Source organism: Hibiscus syriacus, unplaced genomic scaffold (assembly GCF_006381635.1).
Source record: "Hibiscus syriacus cultivar Baekdansim isolate YM2019G1 unplaced genomic scaffold, ASM638163v2 tig00110505_pilon, whole genome shotgun sequence".
In the NCBI taxonomy this organism is placed as follows: domain Eukaryota; kingdom Viridiplantae; phylum Streptophyta; class Magnoliopsida; order Malvales; family Malvaceae; genus Hibiscus; species Hibiscus syriacus.
In genome coordinates this window covers 3,146,834-3,154,716 of record NW_024062765.1, presented here as the reverse complement: position 1 = coordinate 3,154,716, position 7,883 = coordinate 3,146,834, and the positions used below count along the sequence as shown (strand labels likewise).

At 34.8% G+C, this 7,883-nt stretch overlaps 1 pseudogene; it reads right to left on the bottom strand.

Moving 5' to 3' along the window:
* Positions 1-857: 857 nt before the first annotated feature.
* LOC120130018 lies at positions 858-6,387 on the bottom strand (annotated as a pseudogene).
* Positions 6,388-7,883: the final 1,496 nt, after the last annotated feature.

The window sequence follows — 7,883 nt, the reverse complement described above, 5'->3', positions numbered from 1 at the left end:
ATGTAATTATTTTGGAGCCATTCTATAAGGTGCCATTAAATCTGTGCAGTTCCAGGCAATACCTCAATTGAAATTCAATCTCCCTGTCTGGAGGTAATCCTGGCAACTCAGCAGGAAAGCCATCTGGAAACTCCCTTACTATTGAAATATCTTCTAATCCTTTATTCTCAACTCGAGTATCCATCACTTTAGCAAGGAAACGTTGACATCCTTGAAACAATAATTTCTTAGCCGACATTACTGATATTACATTTGCTAACGGATTAAATCTGTCACTAAACGCTATAACTTCTAATCCTTATAACTTATCAACGTTACCCTCTTCAGTCTACAATCAACGTTGGCATGATAATGATACAACCAATCCATTCCCAAAATCACTTCAAATTCATCAAAGGGTAATTCCATCAGATTAGCAGGGAATTCAATTCCCTGAATTCTTATGAGACACCCTCGACACACACGATTTACCCGAGCATTATGCCCTAATGGGTTTGTCACTATCACACCACTACTTATTGCTTCTAGTTAAATTCTCAACTCTCTCACCAGCTTACTACTAATGTATGAATAAGTTGACCCCGGATCAATCAATACAAAAACACATTTATCATACAATTGGAATGTACCTACAATAATCTCCAGATCATCACATTCTTCGTTCGTCTTTATGTTATATAGTCGGGTAGTTGAACGTACTTCCTATTGAGTAGAGGACTCAGGCTGAATTCATCCTCAATCTCTTCCTCTCTGAGATACCGAAGCAGATCGCTCCGACTGTATAGGCTCTCCGACCATCATTGGACAATCTCAAATAAAATGTCCGGTGTCCCTACATCGAAAACAAGCTCTGGAGATTACTCGATATATTCCAGTATGCTCATTCCATAAAGTTGGCACTGTTTGGCTTGCCCCTGATTAGATCTCCCAATTTCACACCCTACAGATTGAGTATGCCTAGCTCTCATCGGATTTGATCCTCCAGCAGAGGATGCAACTGACTCAGACCTCGTCTGAAATCAGAAACTAGAATTATGCCTCTTTTTTATGGGGCTAAACTCGATGAAGCACCAGTTCTTTTGGATGTCTGAGCTTTCTGTTCTCCAAACCTCTCATTCTGAGCTTTCTCAAGAGCTTTAGCACGGTTGACCACCTCTTGGAACGAGGGTAGATTCAAGAAAATCAACATCTCTTTCAATCGAGAACCTAAGCCTTCAATAAACCATTCACAAACATCATTTTTGGTTGGAATTAACTCGGTAGCAAACCGACTCAACTTATTGAACTCACACTCGTATTTATACACAGTGTGATTCCACTGCTTAAGGCTCATAAACTCTTGTTTCATTTGCCTTACAAATTAATCTCTAATAAACTTATGCTTGAACTCATCTAGAAACAATGACCATGTCACTTGTTCACTTTTCAATCTCATTGTGATATTCGTCCACCATATTTTAGCTTGACCACGTAGCAACAAAACAACTCCATCGAACTTCTTCACTTCAGAGCAGTGGAGACCGTCTAACATGATCTTCACATCGTTCAACCAAAGGTCTGCAGCCCCAAGACCTCCTCAGCTTCACCTTTAAATTCAGGAGATCTTAATCCTTTCAACTCTTTCGCAATATTCATTCTATGAGTTGAGGGAGCAGGAGGTTAGAAACGCGTCAGGATAACGTCCAACGTCCTGAAGAACACATCTTGGTCTTGTACAGGAACTCTCGGAGGTGTCTTTTCTTCATCTTGCCTGGCCAAGGCAGGTGAATTGCTACTTTCCTCATGCCTATCATCTATCACTTCACTTTGAGAGCTTTTGTGATCAGACATCTAATAAGACATAACCATATAATTCTATTAGCAAGACATTATACTCGTTATTCTATCAGATCAGACGTTTTCACTATTCGGTTGACATGTAAACTTTTTAAAACACTTTTAACTTCGGTTTATGCCTAGAATCGGCTAAACCATAGCTCTGATACCATTAAATATAACACCCCCAACCCGTACCCGACCCAGATACAAATCCGAGGTGTCACATTGACTATTCTAAAATTTACTCTTACAAGATATTTGAAAATTCAAACTTTCATTAAAATAAAAGTTTAATAATTTACATAAGTACAATAAAAAAAGATTTACAAAATCGATCAGAGCATATATGATTTAAAATTTAATTACATGCCAACATCATTAATATAACAAAATGACATACTGTTTAAGTTACTTCTGATCTGATCTTCCTTTAGAGATATGATGCCTTGATAGATCCTAACTCTATTTTTTCTGCTTCTTTGTACCTACGTGTGAAACACTAACACGATAAGTCACAGACTTAGTGAGGCATATACATAATGAAATAATGAAACATACAGTCACCTACTTTTATCATATACAAAAATCATCATATATCAAATATACAAAAACATACATTATCATACATTTAATCAATAATATCATGTTACCTTATGCAATATTAATTCATATTATATCTTTTAATATCTTATGTACCTTACTAGAACTTAAGGTATGTGAGTGCATTGAGGTTGTGCACAAATGATGTCACCACAACTCGTATAAATTACACTGAGTGCCATATAGAATGTCCAAAAAGACCACATATATGTCTCGAAGACCTTGTAGAATTGTTCCGAAGGACCTGGTAGAACCATAGACTCTTGGCATGCCAATTATACCCACAGCTGTCATATCACATACTATGGGTTTTATCATTTATAATAATTCACATAACTTATATCACATAACACATAATCACGTAGCTTATTATCACATAGCTCATGTCAATCTTTCATATAGTCACTTAGATCATTGTCATATAACTCATATCTTGATCTTTTATGTTCACATATATCATGTAGTATTTATAACCACATATTAACACATATAACTTATGCATGTACTCATGTAATCATAATAATCATATCAATGTATTTATGCAATTGTACAATCAACATGAAAAATAGACTTATCACAAGTCTTATTTCCATAAAACACCATCTATAATATAGTATGCACTCACCTTAGCCTCACTTAGTCCCAACAATTTCTATAACTCTTTATCTCTCTCTCTTGATCGATCTTAACTCGTCGACTGTTCTAGAACTCGCTTATGTTCGATATCTACACAATTATACATTTGATACAAATATCAGAATTCTAAGCATTATAAATCGATCATCAATAATCTAAGATAAAAGAATGACTTAATTCAAATTTTCACTTTGAATAGTATCGGTACTCAAGGTACAGTACTGATACTTCCTTACTGTGGTATCGATACTATGCTGTAATATCGATACCCTTTTCTGGTTCTGGAATTCCATTTCTAAAATGGTATCGGTACTTGCATAATGATGGTATCAATACTACTCTTTCAGTATCGATACTCCTTGAATAATTTATCAACTTTTGACTTATGGTATCAATAATGTTCATCCAGTATCGATATTGTTCATCCAGTATCGATACCCAAACCCAAATATCATCCATTTTCTCTTTAAAGTATCGGTACTAGATGAAAAGTACCGATACCCCCTACCCAGAATTCACTCTTTTAACCCAAAAATTTACCAATAGTTACTTAACTCCACTTTTAGAACTCCTTTCATGCCATTAAACTCAACTATACTTACTCAAACCATCTTATATCCATATAACACATCATCATCTTCAATATTTCACCATAAATCTTGAAACCAAGAATCTTACTAAATTTTTAACATGTTCTAATTTCATTTCTAAATTTATACTTCTTTTTCTAACTGATGAAAAGTCAAATCCAACTTAAAAATCCATTTACTAACTCTTTTCTATAAATTCACTTAAAAATCTCTTATATTCAATCCTTTGTAAATTACAATTCTTTTAGTTTCTACATCCCTTTAAGTTTCCATAATCTTTTCAAAACTATTCACAAATTTCAAGAAATGATCAACTAAAACAAAGCTCACCTTAGTTATAAAGCTCACGTGGAGAGGAGGAAAAAGGGTGAAGAGATTTCTGGAAATCTTTTCTTTTCCCTCACATTAGCTCCACGTGATTATAACATAATCATAACCAAATTTTAATTCACTTACTTGTCAAATGACCATTATGCCCTTCCATCCATCATTCTTTGTTATTCAGTCCTATACAAAAAAATTTTCCAATTAAGTCCATGAAATTTTCAATTTATCTAACTTAGTCACAAAATCCTAAAATTTTACAATTTGGTCAGTAACCCGGTGTTTGGGATATTACATAGGGAGTCACAAAATTTATGCAAAACTTATTGAATTTCAGTACGAGATCCTTATGAAAAGGGGTTTGATAGTTAACAGATTCATCAGTCATTCAAGAAGTGAATTATAAAGATCATATAATATTCATATATTTTCAGAGGCACTAAGTAATCAGGATGGTATTCATAATCTTTTACGTCAGATTTACTTGAGATTTCATATATGACAGGAGTGATTCCATTATTCAGGCAATCATAGACATTTTGGTTTCTTGAAAAGTTCTTAGTACTTTAACCCAATGAGAGTAGAACACTAATTTTATATTATTTAGGATTTATATTGAATTATCAGGATTTCGGGTCCAATTAAACTATTCAATCCCAATATTATGATACTTGCCAATCATTTAGACTGAGGTACTACACCATTATTCACTTCTTAATACCAATTTCTCTAGTTGAATTGATCACCTTTAGAGTCATCGTTGAATGGATCTTAGGGAGACGAACAGGTAGTCATGTGGTATTTATTTCATTTCTTTATTGCAACGGTATCAAGAAATGACGTCCTGTTGATTCGAGGATCCTAACCTTATGAATGATACAAAATATAAGTTTATCAGCGTTTCTAGACACATCCAAGTCATCCACTAAATTCTAGGTCGTAAAGGGTACTTGGGTCATTTAGTATTCAAGTTTATCCTAGTCATTTCAGAGTTTCATGAGTAATTCGATTATTTCAACAATTCAGATACATACAATACTTTCATTCATTTCAACTTGTCATATAATATAGTAATTTTAAACTTCAGGGGTATTTTGGTCATTTCTTTTAATCCAATCTTTTCATTTAATTCAATTTTATGAAAATTCAAACATAAATAATAGGGTTAATTACCCCATTCATACATGAACTATACCCTATTATCAGTTTCATACATAATGTTTAAAAATTCTCGATTTCATATATGATGTTTTTTGTCGTTAATGGATTCACCCACTTCCGTCACGAAAAGTGACGTGGAACCCTACGACCACTAATAAAATGGCATGTGGCACTTAAAACATGTTTTTATTTTTTGTAGGTAAATTACATCATTCATCATTCAACTATCTTCTCACTCTTATTTTAGTTACTAAAGTTTAATTTTTTTAATTTAATTATTAAACTATAGAATTACTCTTATTTTAATAACTGAAATTTATTTTATTAATATTTTTATAACATGGCATCAGTTAGTATTATTTTATTAATATTTTTTATGATGTGACATCTATTAGTATTATTTTATTAATATTGTTATTACATAAAATTAAAATAAAAAATAAATTAATCAAAGTCCCTAAATCTTATACTTAAACCCCAAATCACAAACAACCAAACTTCTTAAAAATTCCCCAGATGGGTTTAGCAAGTTAAGCTTCTTCACATCATTTTCCTCTAACCCTAAATCTAATAATCATAAAGAATTAGTACATTTCAAAGTTAATATTCCTACAGAGCCCACAAACACTCCATCACAGCCCAATTGCATCATCAACATTGCATCAGCCGGCGTCGCCACTCTGTCTACAGTGAACTGCATCACCGACAACCTCCCAAGTTGCTTCGTCTGCATAACCAAATCGTAGGGAGACTGGATTTTCTTAGCAAAGGTGAAAACCTTGTCTTCATCCATGTTCCTAAGAACTCTAATATTACCCATCACAGATTTGACGTGCCTAACGACTTCGATGTTATTCCCGGTCCCGGCTTCACATTTGGTCGAATCATAGCATCTTCTTCTCTGATTCTCTGAAGCGCTTCCCCTAAATTCTTGCACCCCACAAACGAAAGGAATATGAAAATTGTGTTTGTTAATGTGGTTTTCTTCGTCGATAAGAGTGAGAACCTCACTCTCGTCCACATAATCGATGCCAATGGCTTCGAGGATCTGGGCCTCGTCGAAATGACCGATACAAGCATTAGCCATGACGGGGATAGTCACAGTCTACTTGATTTCCTTGATGAGTTGTGGGTCACTTATCTGCGCCACGCCGTCTTGAGCTCAGATATCGGTGGGGACTCGTTCAAGAGCCATGACAAAGCAAGTTCCGACTTCTTTGCTGATTTGAGCCTGTTCGGCGTTGACAACGTCCATAATCACCCCTGCCACAGAGAAGATAGTTGAGACATGATGGTTTGCTGAAATCTTATATATATTTAATTAAATTAAAAAATTAAACTTTAGTGACTAAAATAAGAGTGAGAAAATAGTTGAGTGATGAATGCTGTAATTTACCTAAAAAACATATTTTCAATGTGCCACTTGTCGTTCTCGTAGTGTTCCATGTCACTTTCTGTGACGGAAGTGGGTGAATCCGTTAACGGCAAAAAACATCATATATGAAATCGAGAATTTTTAAACATTATGTATGAAACTGAGAATCGAGTATAGTTCATGTATTAATGAGGTAATTAACCCTAAATAATACTCTTGATGTTTTAGTCTTTAGTTGTTTGCTGATAAATCAATAATTTTAGGTCTTGTACCTTCTCATATGTTAGGATCTGATTAACAGTAACTTTCTGAACATATTAGGAATTTAACAAGTGAATTAGTATTTTATCGAATTAAATACAAATTGTTAGAGTACTTCACTATCAAGGTTAACCAGGACCATTTTTACCTCATAGGGGTAATTCTGTAATTTTAAACTAGGTAATTTCGGTATTAAAGTTTTTAACGAGGATAAATAGAATTTAGAGATTTTGAGGTTATTTGTTTTTCCGGATAATCATTGAACTTGAAATCATTTCTTATCATTATTCTTGTGTCTATGGAGGTAGTCTGAGCCTTATTCAATTTATTTTACTTTATTTCGCATTCGGATCGAGTTTAGAAATTTAACTACACACATGTAACCATATATATTCAACCATGCATTTACAATACCAACAAGTTCCACAAAGCATGCATAAGGTAGAAATGTATTACCTCGATTTTTTAGCTCCACCGATTGAACATTTAAACTCCATTCGACTACTTTCGAACTTGAATCCAACGTTCAATAATATCTCAGATACATATAAACAGAAATTACATCAGAAACAGAGTTTAATTGCGAAAAACATATCAAATCGGGAGGTTAATCAGTGAAATACGACTTACCGGGTTTGAATTTGGAGAAACATACCTAAAAAACGGACTCAGAACGCTGAAAAAACATCAGGATAGGCGTTCCCAGAAAAATTAACAGTCGGTCAACGACGATCAACGACCGATCAACGGTCAACGACTGGGTCAATGGTCAACGGCTCAACCAGACGGCTCGGCTCGACTTAGACCAGTCCAACCGATTCAGTCAGTCACATTCTCCCCTAGTCGACAGACAACGCCCACAAGCAGGGAGCGGTGCGTGCGGTAACTCTATCGTCGAATCTGCATGAAATTTTCCAGATTCGTATATCGATGCCCCGGGAGTCTCATGGTGGCAGCGGTGTGGAGAACAAACGTCGAGGTATGTCGGAAAAGAAGAAAAACTGAAACGACGGGGAGTTTTCTCGGTGAAACTTCTTTGACTTTTCCATGGCAATCGATAGTGGCTTTCTACTATCTGGCGGTTGGGTTTTGGTCAGGTTGAGGCGATGCTTCGACTG